The sequence below is a fragment of the Microcebus murinus genome, chromosome 6 (genome assembly GCF_040939455.1).
Source record: "Microcebus murinus isolate Inina chromosome 6, M.murinus_Inina_mat1.0, whole genome shotgun sequence".
In the NCBI taxonomy this organism is placed as follows: domain Eukaryota; kingdom Metazoa; phylum Chordata; class Mammalia; order Primates; family Cheirogaleidae; genus Microcebus; species Microcebus murinus.
Window position 1 is genome coordinate 60259900 of NC_134109.1, and position 17133 is coordinate 60277032.

A 17133-nucleotide genomic window follows, 5' to 3' on the forward strand; every position below is an offset into this window, starting at 1 on the left:
TGCACATGGGGCACTGCTCCTTTCCCAGGGATTTAGGCTGCCTGTTTGACCCTTGGCATTTGTCTTACAGCAGCCACCAGGAGGCAACCTGAATGCCTCAGGGCCTGGGCCCACCACCCACCATACTTGGAGGAGTAATTCAGAGCCATAATGGAAGACCATGCGTGTGTGAAAAAGAATGAGAGTGCTCTTAATGGACAGATACAAAATAGCTTTCAGGATAAATTGAATGAAAAGAGCAAATACAGAATAGTGTGTATAATATATTAGTAATTTTGTGCAAGGAAAAAAATATGTTTGCTTGTTATGCAGACCATCTTTGGACCGTTACGGAAGAAACAGGGAATGTCGATCGTCTTCAAGGAAGGGAAGAGCGGGGCTCAGAGATAAGAGGAGAAGAATTTTCCCTTGTAATCTTTGCTCTTTAGAATTTTGTACCATGTGATCTATTATATTTAAAAAAAATATATATGTATATATATAATTCCTTTTAAATTTTGTGCCATGTGAAAGTATATAAAAATTAGTAATAACAAAATTTGAAATGAATCAAAACCATAATGAAAGGCATGGGCTAGTGAGGGTGAATATGTCATGTTTTGGAGTTGAAGGTGGAGCATATAACTAAATGATCAGCTAGACCCAAAATCAAAGAAGGAAGTTACTAAGACTAAGGAGAAGTATCCCCAAATATTCTTTCTTTCTTTCTTTTTTTTTTTTTTTTTTGAGACAGAGTCTCACTGTGTTGCCTGGACTAGAGTACAGTGGCATCATCAAAGTCACTGTGACTTCAAACTCCTGGGCTCAAGTGATTCTCCTGCCTCAGCCTCCTAAGTAGCTGGGACTACAGGCTTGTGCCACTTTACCAGGTTAATTTTTTAATTCTTTGTGAAGACTGGATCTTGCTCTTGCTCACGCTGGCCTTGAACTCCTGGCCTCAAGCAATCCTCCTGCCTCGGCCTCCCAGAGTGCTAGGATTACAGGTGTGAGGCATTGCAACCGACCATTATAATTCAGCAATCACTTCCTAAGTGCCTAGTTTGTTCCGGTGAGTGGGTGAGCCAACATGCCCATACAGTCCCCACCGTATGGAACTCTGTTATTACATGTGTACATCTGGAGGGTGAGTGGGGCTACCTTTTATGACAGAAGTTGAAACCAAACGACATATACAGGTAGCATATAGTTCCTGAGATGATGGTTGCTTCAATCTTCGATTTTGGAGAAGGCCTTTTCAAGACTGCCTTTCTCTGATAGAGATGCAAAGAAGCATCTCCCTGTAAGACATGTGTGACAACAAAAAGATATCATGTTGTCAACACAGCAGTATCAGCATTATCATCAAACGTGGTGATAAAATAACTGCTTTTGTAAAATAAGTAGGTGTGGATGTTGCATTGTACTCCATTGAGCTGGGACCCCGGAAAAGTATTTGATAGAACTGAGAGTCCCAACCTCTGCTCTTGGGGACAATACCATTTCTCTGCAAATCAATCCAATAAAATCAACTCTTTCGGCAAAGATGTATCATAGCTTCTGTGAGCTGGGCACGGAGGGAAGCACGGAGGACGCGCAGACGAGCTGGGAGTGCCCTCAGGGTGATAGACCTGTAACCAGCACTGTTCCAGAAAGCAGGGGAAGTGCAGAAGAGGGTAGACGATTCTGCCTGAGGGGACAAGGGGACAGCTTCAAGAAGACTTGAGAAGCTGGATGTTGATGAATAAGTAGAATTTTTCCTGGTGAAACATCAAGGAAAATTATTTTAGGCAGATATTTGTACTAAAAAAGGCAGAGGTACGAGGTGCCAGACCTCTTTGAGGAAGGGGGACTGCAGCTGGACCAGAGCTCAGGACGCTGGAGGGTAGGGAGAGGGGCTGGAGGGTTGGCTGGGGTCTTGTGAGGGGTCATGACAGTGCTGCTGAAGGGGCTGGACTTCCTAGGCGATGGGGCCTACAAGAGACACAGTGGCAGCACGGCGAGGGGGTGCATGAAGGCCCGAGGTGGAGCAAGTGCCCCCGAGACGGAGCCCACGGAGGCTGTGGCCACGAAGCAGCTCGAGAGGGGAGAGGGCCCCACAGGTTACAGAGCAGAGGTTTCAGGGTTTGACCAACTGGCTGGATGGAAGGGTCCCAGGGGAAGTAGCGGCCGGGTTGTGGCAGACTTTAGAATAATCCACAAGCCAAACTGCACTTTCTCCCCAGAATAAGACAATTGTGTAAAAGGGATACAACTTGTTTGGCTTACAGGGAATGAATTAATTCTGGCCCTGAAAATCCATATTGCAAAAACAAGTCTGCTTTACTTAATTTTAAAGTGTTCTTAGAATTATTTAGTTTGACACTGTATTGGGAATAGGTTGATACATAACTTACTTTGAAACAAATAATATGCCTTGTTTAAATTCCCACAAGGAATCCAGCTTGAGGCTCTCACAGATGTCGGTTATTTCCTTAATTTTACTACTTACAGGTGAATACAAAGACGTGCTGGCTGGAATGGTCCGGTCTTGAGGCGAGGCACGTCTAAGTCTGTCTGGTCTGGGTCAGTCCTGTGCCAGTCGAATAGTGGCACCTATGTCACCAAAGCATCCTATGTTCTCTGAAGTGGTTTTACTTTGTGATGGACAATGTCAGTTAATTTTGAATAGGAAATTTCAAAAGTTGGGCATACAAAGCTCTGGATTGAAAATTTTAAAAGTCTTTATGAGAAATAGGAGCGATTTAATTTGGACCCCAGAAATCTCTGAACAGAGACTAATGCTGTTATCTGAAAACCTTATCAATTTAACCAATGGATTAAAGCCCATCTTACTATACATGCTGGACAGAAGGGTGAGCAAAACTTTGTTCTATTTATGAAAGGCTCTTAATGATGGGTAGTTCCACAGATCTATTAGAAGCCTTTCAGTTTTTCAATGAATTATTTTATATTTAAAAGCTGTTGGGTTACTTTAGGCAGCATGGACTGTTTGTCACTTAGTTGCCACCCTGCTGGGGATCTGTGCCAAGGTCCCACCCTCTACTAGTCTCACAGAGAATGACCCAATTGTGCCTTTAGTTTCCTCTAAATACAGTCTATTGATTTTCTTTCTCCCACAGTAAGCAGGGTGATCTTGGTTATTCCAAAGCAATTAGGTAGAGTATTTGGTTGGACTCTTCTTCAACCTTGAAGGATTCTATTTACTCTCCTCCATTATAGCTTTAAAGCTTTAGTCCCTCATATAGCCAAGAGTCGCTTTTCTGCACCAATAAGCAAAAGCATTACAATATTAATAACCCTCAGCCATGGGTTTAGCTTTCTCACCTTCTTCCCATGCTTGGATGACTCCCACTGCATTTGAAGTAATCAATAGTGGCCCGAAATTTATTCAGGCTCTCACACACTCCATGAAGTTTCCAAAATAAGCTGGTGGCAAGCATTTAATTAGCTCATTTTGTTTCTGCCAGGGCAGAGAGGCAGACTTGAGGAGTCCAAGAACTGGTATGCAACGTAGCTGTTCCTGAAACTTTTATGCTTTGGCAGTAAATAGCAATGGGATTCAAAAGACTAATGATTCTGCCTCCACCTCCCTCTCTGTGGCCTTGGATATGTGTCTTCACCCATCAAGACCCATGCTTTCCTTTGGGTAAAAAGAGTAGGGTGCCTCTAATCTTTGAGGGGGGTTTCTTCCCAGTAGAGTCTGTGATGAATACCAGTCCCCACGTTGGCTGCTGAGGATGAAAGATGCAGAAGACAGAGCCAGCTGGGAAAGAGGGAGACAGGCATAGACATGAGCACTTGCCCCTGCGCTGGGAAGGGCTCTGCTGGAGATGGGAGGTAAGTGCCATGGTGCGTGTCTGTCTGTCTGTCTGTAGCCCTGCGGCTGAGCTGAGTTGTCCCTGGGACGACACTGGGCTGAGGACCCAGGCACTGCACAGGCTTCTGCTTTTCCTGAGGTCTTAGTAGCGAGGGGAGATTTTTTTTTCTCACCATGCCCAGTGAACAATATTTATGTCCACACCCCACAGAGCATCTGAAAAAAGGAAGTATCTCTTAGGATGTTTATATTGGGAGCTGTCAGCTCTTTGTTGATAGCTATCAGTGGTTTTGAAGTCACTGCATTTCCATCAAGATGAACTGACAATGAATCACAGCACACACAGGAAAAGGCTGCAGCAAGTTCCAGGTGGATAGGAAAGCTGATATTGAGTGGCCTGAGAAGGCCTCCTGCTGTGGGCAGACAGGAAAGCCCAGAAGGGGATTCACAGGCTGAAGGTGAGAAGAGTTCCTGGTTCCTTTCTTTGGTTCACCGAGAAGGCCACAGCTCTGTGATCCTGGGATAACCCCCCACCACATCTGCAGGTCTCCTGCTAAGGGAACCTAACTGAAGTTCCCACCGGGGGCGGGGTTGGGGGTGGGGAAACACCACACAGGCAACAGAGCTCTGCCTACCTCCTTGCCTTGCTATTGGTTGATTTAGCCTTCACTTTGATTCAGAAAAGAGTTAAGGCAATTTACATAAGTGCATACATAATAAAACAAAACTTAAAATAAGAGGGATTACTCAGGTGTGTATAAACAGCTGACCCTTTAAACTTATTCATGCCTTTTGACTTAACAATGATATTCCTAGAAATTTGTCCCAAGGATAAAAATTGAAGTCTGCTCAAAGATTTGCCTTTGTTTTTGATATTCTTGTAATTTCTTTTCTCTGCCTTTTGAAATTGTGAAATAATTAATACAAGAGTGGAAAAATGTATATGTACTGTTGAAAGAATAACAATGATGCAAACACTGGCGTATCTACCACTCAGGTGAAGATAAAGAACCTTGGCAGTGTTTTCGAAGCACCCTTTGGGCCCTTCTACAATTGCACCCCTCCTCCAGTCTCTTCTACTTATGATCACTTTGTGATAATCATTCTGTTGCTTTTCTTTATAATCTTACCACTTATAGTCCTAAATAATACATAATTTAATTTTGCCTTTTTTTGAATTCTATGATTGACTTATTAATATTGTTATTGAGATTTTAAAATATTGATGTATATAACTAAATTTCATTTATTTGCTCTATAGTATTCAAAGTTTTGAATATGCCACAATTTAGCCAATCTATTATTGATGTATGTTTGGGACTGTTTCCAGTTTTTGCTATTACAAGAAATATGGCTCTTAATACTATTGTACATGTATACAAGAGATTATTTAGGGTATACACTTAGGAATGGTTGCTGGGCTATAGAGTACATGGCCAAATTTACTAGTTGTGAGGAGACCAGTATGATTGTTTGGTAAATGCCCCTAGGGCTTCAGATTGCCCTGCACCAAGAGAACCGGCGTGGGGAGTTCCACCTTTCCGCACCCAATTTCCCACATGGTCACAGGATGCTAGCAGCAGGGTTGCTGGACAACTCTCTGAATAGTTGGCATCTAAATTCAGACTGCTTGACACCAATCAACTCCTCTTCCTCCCTACCTGTGAGTAAGGCCATTCTCATGGGGACCTGCCTCTGGAGTAGAGCTCCCTGCTACGTCCAGTAGTACCGTGCCCATCCCACTGCTAGTTGGGAGCCTGAGCTGTCAGTGAACCATGCACATGTCAACGACCTCTCTTTCCCCAACAGTGCCAGTTCTGTGCCTGTACATCATCATCTTGTGACGTTTGACTTTACTACCTTTCCACACTGGATAATGTCAAACTATTTTGCAAAGCGACTGCTCCAATTTAGCTCTCACCTGCAGAGGGTGAGGAGTCCTTTCATTCCACATGCTCACCAATACATGTTATTTAAAATTTTAAATTTAAAGACTTTAAAATTTTTGTCCATTTTGTGGCTACAAAATTGTAACTGATTATGGCTTAATTTGCATTTCCTTGATTGCTATTGAAATTGAACATCCTATGGGTCATTCAGGTTTCCTCTTTTGTGAAAGTGCCTATTCAAGGCTCTTTTCTGAGTTTTTTGCCTTTTAAAAATATATAAGTTATTGATATATTCTGGTTTTGATTCCTTTGTCATTTATATGAGTTGTCAATATTTTCTCCAATTTTGTGACTTATCTTTTCTTCTTTATTATGTGATCTTCTATAATTTCTTGAATTTAATGTAGTCAAATCCATTGATCTTTTACTTTATGGTTTATGCTTTTAGTCTTATCTATAAACTCCATTCCTGTTCATGGGTAATTAAGATATATGTCTATAGTTTCTTCTAAAAGTTTTATATTTTTGACATTTGCTTTTGGAACTTTAATCCTGAAGTTGATATTTGTGTATGGTAAGAGTCTAATTTTACATTTTCCCACATGGATTGTTCTCCCAGCACTATTTACTGAAAAGTCCATTTTTTGCTTTTCTTTGTTTGTTTGTTTGTTTTTTTTTCTTTTTAGAGATAGAGTCTCACTCTGCTGCCCAGGCTGGAGTACAATGATATTATTATAGCTCACTGCAACCTTGAACTCATGAACTCAGGCAATCCTCCTGCCTCAGCTTCCTGAGTGGCAAGGACTACAGGAACGTGCCACCACACCTGGCTAATTTTTTTTTTTAGACAGAGTCTCACTCTGTTGCCTGGGCTAGAGTGCCATGGCATCAACCTAGCTCACAGCAACCTCAAACTCCTGGGCTCAAACAATCCTACTGCTTCAGCCTGCTGAGTAGCTGGGATTACAGGCATGTGCCACCATGCCCAGCTAATTTTTTCTCTATATATTTTTAGTTGTCCAGCTAATTTCTTTCTATTTTTAGTACAGATGGGGTCTCGCTCTCGCTCAGGCTGGTCTCGAACTCTTGAGCTCAAGTGATCCTCCTGCCTCTGCCTCCCAGAATGCTAGGATTACAGGCACCCACCTGTGAGCCACTGCGCCCAGCCCACACCTGGCTAATTTTAAAATTATTTTTAGAGATGAGGTCTTGTTATATTGCCCAGGCAGATCTCGAACTCTTGGCGTCAAGCTATCCTTCTGCCTCAATCTCCTGAAATGCTAGGATTATGGGCCTGCATTTGTTTCTTAATTGATTTACAAGGCCAACTATGGCAGACATAAACATTCATATATCTTTGGGAACGTTTTTGGAGTTACTATTTACTTCCATCAATCTGTTAAAGGGCAAACTTAGGCAAAAAATTTTAAAGACTTCATTTGAGCAGACAGGGATGCATGAATTGGGCAGCTCTGGATGGCAAGTGGTTTGGTGGATCTGATGAAGGGGCAAAGCTTTTACAAGGTGAACCCAGAGGAAGGGCAATAAAAAATATTGGTTAAAGTGGAGCAACAGCCTTATGTGGGTCATTCCAGTGAAAAGTCCCTAGTTAAAGGTTAGTTGGCAATTTCTGATTGGTTAAGCTTAAGTTTCATTTTACTCTTTATACTAAGTTGGGTTTCCATGTCCTTAAGTAGGAACCCAGGGTACTGGAGCCACCTCACTCTAATGGCCTCCCAGATATTTATATTTTAAACAGATCTCTTTGTCTGTTGTTGCACATATACTCTATTGCCCTAATGTCTATAGCTTTATAGAAAGTCTTACTATCTGGTAGAACATGTTACCTTACCATGTCCTTCATCAGTAGGATTTTGAATCTTCTGGGCCTTTTGTATTTCCATATAAATTTTAGAGTCAGCTTGTGAGGTTCGTATAATAAGGAAGAAAGGTTGGGATTTTGATTGGGATGTCTTTAATTTGGGAAAAATTGACACCATTACATGATTGAGTTATCTAATTCATGAATATGATCTATCTCTATTTTTACTTACATTTAAAAAAGTCATTAAGGTTTATAATTTTCTTCATAAAGATTGTTTTAAATAATGCTATTGAGAATGTTATCTTTAAAATGTTTTATGTTTATTTGGTTTTATTGACATGTAGATTGATTTTTTTCATATTAATTCTTATTAAATCTAATAGTTTACCTATAAAGTTTTTATTTTTTATATACATAGTCATATCATCAGCAACTAATCATAGTTTTATTTCTGCTTTATCTTGCCTTTCTGTTGGCCAGCACAGTATAGTGCTAAATAGAGAGGGTGCTGATGGAAACACTTGTCTCATTCCTGATCTTAAAGAGAATGTTTTCCACATTTTACCATTAGTGTATTGAGTGCTATAAGTTTATCTTTACAAATCCTTTAATAGGGTAAGAAAGTTTCCTTCTAGTCCAAGTTTGTTAACATTTGTTTTATTCTAAATTATGAATGGATAGTGTATTTTATTAGATATAGTTTTTTTCCCTAGAATTCAGATGATCATAGATTCTTCTCATTTAATTTGTTAATATGATGAATTACATTATTCATATATTTTCTAATGCCAAATCATCCCTGCATTTTTGAGATAGCCAATCTCATTATATTTGTATATATACTACTTAAAGCAGTTTGCTAATGTTTTAAAATAGTTTTGCATCTATGTTCATGAGTAAGACTGGCTTATAATGTTCCCTTCCTTACTATTCTTGACAAGTTTTGATATCAGGCAGGCATTATTATTATTCTTTTTAAAGACTTTATATTTTTAGAGCAGTTTTATGTTCGCAGCAAATTGAGGGACAGGAACGGAGATTTCCCACATACCCCCTGCCTCTACACATGCATAGTCCCCCCCCCCCCCCCTGTCTCAACACCCACCCTTGGAGTGGAACATTTCCCACAACTGATGAACCCACACTGACACATCATAATCACTCAAAGTTCATAGTTTACATTAAGGCTCACTCTTGCCGTCGTACATTCTATGGGTTTGGATATCTGTATAGTGGCATATATCTGCCATTGCAGTATCACACAGAGCCTTTCACTGTGCTCTACCATCCCCAGCCCCCTGGGATTACTTTTTTTAAGTGGGATAAGGATAATGGGACAAAGGAGATATGTAAATATGAAAAAAAAAAAAAAAACAACCTTAAGATTGAGTTTGAAATACAAAATTTATGCCACAAGATCTCTTACATGGCTAGGAATTTGGCTCTGAGCTTCTTAGCAATGAATTTAAATCAGTTTCATGATTCACAAGAACCAATGGGACAAAATCGAACTGGCTATTCAGGAGCAGAACAAGTTTTTTAGGAGGTGGTATAGGGTGGTGGTTTAGAGACTGCTCTCTGGGGCTAGATTACCTGGTTCCAATCCTGTCTCTACAATTTACTATCTATGTAAATTTGGACAGGTTACTTAATCCCTGATGTACTTTTCTCACCTGTAAATCAAAGATAATTATGATATTTAGTCATAGAAATGTTTCATAGATTAAATGAACTGATACACATAAAGTGCTTTTAAAAATGATGGACTCTTGATAGCACTTGATAAACACTAAACTTTATTTCATTTCTGTTACTGAGACCAGAGAGAAAATTTTCCCTTTAGATTTCTTTTGAGAGGATATTGTTTAATGACAAGGACAATGACCCTAACAGAAATTTTATAAAATTATTATTATTATCATTTTATTAGTTTATCATTTTGAGGCATGTATGTCCTTCATACAAACTTTCATAAGTAATACTTTTGCCAGTTGAGTTTTGAGGACAGGTGAGTATGAGGTAATACTCCCTGAGCAGTACCTGGAATACAGCCATATTCTTACATATTTTTGAAACTGAGGGCGCATAAATAGAAGACCACCTTGCTTTCACATGAACCAAGAAGTACTTGAGGGCATGACCAAGTACCTTTCCTTGAATTTTGGTTGTATAGCAGCACACAGTCAAAAAAGTGGCCAATGCCCAGCAGCTGCACTAATTTTATCTTGGGAAAAAATTAAAATCATATATTGCTAAACTATCAACTTGGCCATAATTAGTTATTAAAATGTCTAGGTACCTAAATGAGTTCAGGTACACTGTACTATACAATTGACTACACTGTATTCCTGTCAAGTAATACTATTCACAACTAATACATTTGAGTTTACTGTGTGCTGCACTGTTCTAAGTACTTCAAATATATTAAATTATTTAATGGTCAGAGCAATCACACGAGGCAGATACTGTGTAATAGGAAGTTTGAGTGGCTGTGACTGGGTGGGAGTGAAAGCTGGAGGGCAGTGGAAAGCCTGGATTTGTTTCTTGCTTCTCTTTGGTTTCTTAGCAGTCTGGATGGGGGTGGTCCTGCTGCAAAGTGTGACCCTTCCAGTGCTCATTTCCCATATGACGTTCCAGGATCTCATCAATGTTGCCTAAGAAAATGACATCCTCCTTGATTCTGGGACGTGCGTGTTGCAGAAGCTTGCCTGGAGGACACCACCACCATTGGGGATTACCTTTGCTAACACTCTGATTCTATAATTTGGGAACAGTAAAGGTGCCCTTCTAGATACTGTAATGGAGTTCACGACCATTTTAGCTGGGTGGTTGAATCGTTGTAAAGTTAATAGAGATATATACAAACAGGGACCTGAGCATATGCTTTCAAGAAGTTCTTTAATTGCTCTGAGGACCGGAAGTATCCTCCACAGGTACTTTATTTGGTTAGATTTTACTTTTTACAAATCAGCTGTTCAATACAAGAGAGCACTACCTAGAATCAGCAAGAAAGCATCCCAGAATCTATGAAGTTACTTGGGTTTATAGAACTGGGAAAACACATTCCCCAGCAGTTAATCAAGACCTGGACTTCTAAGACTTTAGTTATCAAATCCATAGCTCTGATGACAGTGTCCCAGAATCTGCTCTCATTTTCTTGTCCAGTGATTAAACTCAGGTCTTATCACATAAATTAATTCTAAATTGTTTTTAATGTGATAGGAAGTTCACAAGAATATTTAAGTTTGAAAAAATCCCAGATCTGATTTTCAGGATGTAAGTTTTACGGTTTTATTTGGTTGTTTCATTTTGTTTTGGCTTACCTGCCCAGCAATTTCTAGCTCTCTTTAGTTCATATCTAATGGGCACTAGAAGAGAAAGTTTCATGTGTATTGGGACCCAGTGTGGATGAAGTTGTTTTTAAGTTATTAGTAACCAATTGGAAGGAGGAAAGCAAAGAAATTTCTTCCTCCAGGCATTGAGGCAAAGTTTTGAAAAGTTGCAGGATGGTGACTGGTGGAAATTAAAAAGCCCTTCAACTCGTTCTTTCTCCAGACTTCCTAACCAGTCCAGAAAAATATTGTTGCAAAATGACCCCAGAATGGATACTCCTAGATTTAAAAACTTAGGGAAAATTGGGTCTTTCTAACTGGTATAAAATGTTAACTCAAAGAATAAGAATTAGATAAGAACTAGCTTTGATATAATATTTGATTCTAACCTTTGGGACAGACATATAGTAAATTTTTTTTAAAATTTTTCCAATGAGCCACCAGTCACTACCACCAAATTCTACTTATAATGAACTTTAGTGAATCTCTAAAGGAACCCCATCACACTAAAGGAAATTGACCCGTTCATTTTTGAATGGCATCTGGCACAGTCTGATTGTGCTCACTGCAAATCCTGGATGTCTTATAATTTGAGATTTAAACACCACCACAAGAAAGATCATAAAGTGGGGATCATAAAATGGGGAGCAAAAAATGTAAACTTTGGAGGGAAGCAAAGTGTGGAAAGGTGTTAAGACAAATAAGAATGGGAAATAAGTATAGGTGATGGAGCTCAACAGCAGCCCAGAGGTGAAAGGAATGGGGGATCTCACTCGTCTTTACGTCTGAATATTACAGAAGTGTTGTTGTGTTCTTCTCAGTGCCTCAGTGTCGGGAGGCACGCAGTTTGATGTCTCCACTGTAACATTATTATTTTTCCTTCATAAGTAATAAGTTTTATGTGGAGTGATGTTGAGGCTGTCTATATCTTGTTCTTCTTTTCTCCCCGTCAGTTCCTCAACTTTAATCCACTGACATCGAGAGATTAATGTCTTAAAATTAAGGTTACTTTCAAGAAGATATTAGAATCCATTTTGAAAATCCAACACATTTAATTACTTACCTTCGCCAAACTCTACTTTACATCTACAAGAAGACTCTTAGTCACTAAGGGGCAAACACTGGGGACCTTACCAAGTCCAAAGAAAAGCACCTGAAGACTTAGAGCATATCCCCCAGGGAAGCTGTTTCCTCAGGTGACCTGGCGTTTCCCTCATCCAGCAAGTCACACCCATCTAGTCCAAGGTGGAGCATCAACCATGGAGGAATTAGGGAGTGCTTTAGATTGTCTGGGTTAACTCCCTGGTGCCAGGGTGGGGCTCAGTGGTGAATCATCTATGCAGTGGTGAAGAATTATCTCTAGAAAGTGTGGTGTCTGCCAGCAGTGGGTTTGGGTGAAATAAAGGTCTCATCCTTAAACCAAGAAAAAACCAAGGGGAAAATCATTTCTGAAACTGGGCATGAGAGATGGTACATATGAAATCCTACAAGAGGGTCTGACAAGAGATATAGGGCAGAAAGTCTCATTGTCACTATAGCCACAATTCTAGGTTGATTGACTTGTTCTTCAGGACCCCATTTGTTCCAAAGCACAGTGTTCTTGTCCTTGGAGAAGCCAGCCTGCCCCAGCCATCCTCTTGTACACTGAGAAGTATTTCCAGGATTATATTGACCTGTGATGTCATTTCCTAATTTTCTGTGTAGACCTGTGTTGCCTCATGCAATCACCAGAAGAGGCATGGTTGATCATGTTTTTTAAACAGTGGAGACAGTAGTGCCACTATAAACCCACCACAAGTAGCCACTGGCCAGTCTAGAGCAAGGGACAGATTGGGGGACATTCTCATAGCCCTCAGTTGGCATAAGCAAGGGCAGAACAGCCTCTGGATTTTAGGAGCCCCCATTCACTTTTCCTACTAGAACTGCGGGTGGGGTTGTTTGCCCTGAGTTGACTTGGTGTAAAGGTGGAGGTGACTTGGTGTAGGGGAAGGGCAATGGTGTGGCGTTTGGGAGCTGTGGCCTACTCTTCAAGTGAATGTAAGCTTCAATAAGCCATTGGCTCTCTCTGGACCTTGTATTTATTTGTATTTATTTATTTAAGCTAAAGGGGAACCTTACAATGTGTTCCTATCAATATGAGACCACAGACATGTAAAATAGCAAATTTTCCATGGTAGATTCCTAGATCAAACCCTTCTCTTGTAGCTGCACAAAGAGAGGTAAGAAGGAGAGGGAGCTGAACTCTTGCCAAAGAGGAAAAAGGGAGAAGAGGTACATACAGTGCAGAAGATGTTGGACTCACCCATCCTAAAACCTGAGGTTGGGAAAGAAAGGTTGAGCTACAGAAAGAGTAAGTCTTATCAGGTTATTTTATTTATTTATTTTTTAATAGTGTCAGTAAAACTAAAATTCAGCAGGGAAAGCCCAAGATTCCAGCCAACAAGGAAGAACTTAATGAGACCTGGTGATTGTCCAGATCATAAAATTAAGACAGGAAGGGAAGCCAATTCTGTTTTGCATGCAACTTGAAGTCTTAGTCACTGCACGCGTGTGAAGATGCTTCCACCTGGCTCTCGTCCCAGGGTGTCATAGTAACCTGGGTGTGTGCGGGGCAGACCTTCCCTTTCCCACATCACACTGGCATCATATCAAAACACCCGGGCCCTCTCGTCTGCACGCGAGACATGCAGTTCTGGGAATGGGGTCATCATTGCTGGCCACCCAGGACACCAGGGAAGGTCAGGGTGGCAGCAGAGATAGCAGGTAGAGGAGCAGCGTCCCTGCCCCCCTCCGTCACCCTGAGCTTGTCTCTTGCTGGGATTCCCTACTTGTTTGGTTTCTTGCAGTTGGGTCTGGTGTGGTTGTGTTTCTTTGTTCCCTTGCTTAACATGAGGAAATGGCAGGAGGAGGGGAGGCTGGGAAGCAGTGTGCTGCATTCCTTTCTGTCCTTGTTTGGATTCAGAATTCCCATTTCATCTCTGTCTTTACCACCTTCTGCTAAGTCCCCTGGGCTCATTTCCCAGTATCAGTCAGAGGACTTTACAGGATGAGAGATTTTTTTCTCTTTTAGTTTCCTCCACATCAAACTTGCCATAGTTTCCTTATAAGTTACCCCTCCTGCTCTGCTGTGCAACCTAATTCCCTCTTGGAGACTGGAAAGAAGCTCAAGGTGAACACAGACCATCTAAGAATCTGCCAGGCTTTCTACTTAATTTAGACAGGACATTTCTAGTAAGGATCACAGTGGGTAGGAGCTAAGGGACACTGGAAAACGTAGCACAGGGGCCCTGCTTTCTGAGCCTACTATCTAACTGGGCAAATAAAGTCCTTTGTGTGGAGAGTTGAAAACAGAAAAGTTAATACCCATGCCAGATGCCACAGGGCGGGTTGTGGCCAACTGTCAGCTGAATGGCGTAGAGATCACATATTAAGCAGTCCACGAGAGCAGGGGAGAGTTTTGCGTGGGGCCTGCCTGAGTCCTGGTAGGGATTGTATTCAGTTCTACTCTGAGGCCACAGTGAACAGCACTGTCCATTTGCGTGGCACTGTGAAGTTTACACAACAACTCGTCCCACTGGATGTTTAAATCATAAGTCTTCTAAAGAAACGGAGGCTCCGGCAGGTCACATGGAGGCGGTGGGCACTGTTCTCCTGACCACAGGACGAGAGTTCTTTCCACTGCAGCTGCCTCCCCTGGAAGAAGGCGGGATGAGCGAGGAGCTGGACTATCTCAGAAGGAAAGTGAGTCTGAAGGATCCCCAGATATAGGGGAGGTTCTCTATTAGGGAAATAGTTGGTCCCAGGCAGAGCTAATAATTCACCCTCATTACACCTGCCATCCTCTCAAAGACATATATTTGGTCTGCACGGTAGTTTAAATCATGCACATTAGTTGTCCATATTAAAACGTGCAGTGATTTCTCTGTCATACACACATGTACACACACTCAGATTGCTAGCTTCTCTGGGAAATTGGACTCCCTGTTCCTATGGCCACTTTGAGTTAGAATTGTGCGGCAGCTGCCTCTGTAGATGGGGCAGTGGCTCTGCAGTTCCCCAGGGCTGCACAGGGCTTGGGCCCCTGTCAGCGTTAGAGTTTGCGTCCTGTGATACAGACGGGGCGCTCGTAGGGGAACGTGGTATTTGTTGCACTTTAACATTTCCTGCAATGCCAGGTTAGTGCGTGGAGTGGACGGAGCAGGTTCCTATTCCATCTCCCTGCTCCCAAATATCCATTTAACATATTGTCCTGGGTTAGAGGACGTATTAGATATTAAACTGATAAGAACGGATACTATACTTGATCTTAGCCAAAAGGCTGAGAAGCGATACTTTAACATTTACTAGCTTTGAGTATTCTATGACACACTTGATAGGCAGCTGTGATGTAGTAGAAAGAGGCAGAATACCTGTTTCAAGCCCAGCTCTGCCATCTATTGCTTGTGTGACCTTAGCCAAAACAATCAACCTCTCCCAGCTTGAGTTTCATATTCTTTTGATTAGACATAAAGAGACCCACTCCCAGTGAAGTTGTGTAAATTAAGTGAGTTAATAAAAGTGTAAGTGCCACCTATATTGTTTTAATGCTTATTTTTACAAGTATGCAATCTGAGATGCAAAGATACAGGGGGTTGGTTCTGTAGGAGAGTTCTCAAAATGATACTGTAATCTTTGAGCTCCAGTGTCACTAGCCTGTTCTAGGAACAAGTTGCATGAGTCTCATGGAACTCTGAGGATGTCGTGGACACAGGGTGGGGATGGCAAAAAGGCATAAAAGAGAGGATGCCCCTCCCTGCCTCATGATCTCAGCCTCTTTTCCCCTACCCTGCTGTTTGGACAGGATGTTATAGATATATTTATATATCAGGGAAAGCGTCAGAGTTGGAAAGAATTGTAACTGGAGCACGTTCGGAAATCCACCTTCAAGGCAGGAGAGAGTGTTTTAGAAAATCAAAACTTGGTCAATAGGGAAGAACAAGCACTTCTCACCCCTGGGAAAGCTTCACGTGCCTGTTGGGAATTGATTTTAGGATTGTGACGATAATGTTGAGGTGCTTTGAAGATGGCAGCAGCGTGATAAAGCTCTTAAGGAAGTCGATTCATATGTGAAGTATTTCAGGTCAAAATTCTCTTTAGATGCCACGTTTTGGTCTGCCTTTTGTCCCAGCCCGCTGAGTAGTTATGATGGCCCTGCGTGTGGGCGAGGGGTAAAGTGGCCGCAATGACAAGTGCTTCCTGGCTGTGGGTTCAGGCGTACAATTCTGTTTCTTCCTCCTTTCTGTCTCCACTCCCACGTCTCCCCTAAGCCTGTCAAACACTGCACTTAAAATGCCATTTTGCCTTTTTATTGTGCTTCCTCTGTGAGAGGAAATTGGAGCAGCCACGGGACACAGCGCTGTCCAGAGACATCTGCCATCTTCTGACTCAGACAGAAAAGCCACAACATGATTGTTGAGCCTTGGTACATATTTACCCAACCTCCCAGACACCTGAGAGCCTGTATAACTCAACATTTATTAAACTGCCACTTGTTCAGGGAAGTTTTTTTCCCCAGCTTGTTTAAAGCTTTACTTTCTGAAAAGTCTCACTGAGAGAGTTGGCTGGAAATGTGAAAGTAATAGCTTTGGGGGCCAAGTAGGTAAGTTTGCATCATTTTCTCCCTTCCTGGGAAATTAAGAGATGCTAGACAGAAAGTAGCTCTGGTTGTCAGTATGATATGCTTAAAATAGGCTGGTCTCGGCCTCTTTCACAAAGTTCTAGTCCTTGGACTGAAGCCGAACATGTCAGTTTTAGTTGAAACACCTGCTTAATAGGAAAAGCAGAGGGGTCAGCCCTGGAGGCGCCACCAAAGGCCGCAGGTGGTCCCTCGCTCTGGCTGGCTGCCTCGGTTTTCACATTAGCTGGCCCATTTTCCTGGAGATCTGCCTTGACGTGGTGGGCAAGGCTAAACACAACAAGTCTCTCACTGTGTCGGAGGGGGAGAGGACTCTGCCTGGCCAGCCACAGAAATACTGATGAGCTGAGATGACACCGGACTTTGATTCAGATTTCTATGACACGTTGCTTTCCTGATGCTGTTGAAACACATTTTTGCATGACTCCGTAATAGAGAGACAGGGAAGTGCAATCCTACCAAGCTGAACTGCTTCCATTGCTTCTCCAGCCACTCAGCAGTGACCAAGGTACTTTGCATTGGGGTGATAGGAACATTTTGACCATGTTATGGAGATTGGCCTCAGGCCACACTAGGAGTTGCTTCTTCTTTGTATTTCTCAGTGCAGAGCAGAGGCT

At 41.8% G+C, this 17133-nt stretch overlaps 1 non-coding gene across 1 annotated transcript; it reads right to left on the reverse strand.

The window, feature by feature from the left end:
* Positions 1-14983: 14983 nt before the first annotated feature.
* LOC142871571 (U2 spliceosomal RNA) lies at positions 14984-15172 on the reverse strand. Its single transcript, XR_012919828.1, has one exon. It is a non-coding gene; the product is annotated as a U2 spliceosomal RNA (small nuclear RNA).
* Positions 15173-17133: the final 1961 nt, after the last annotated feature.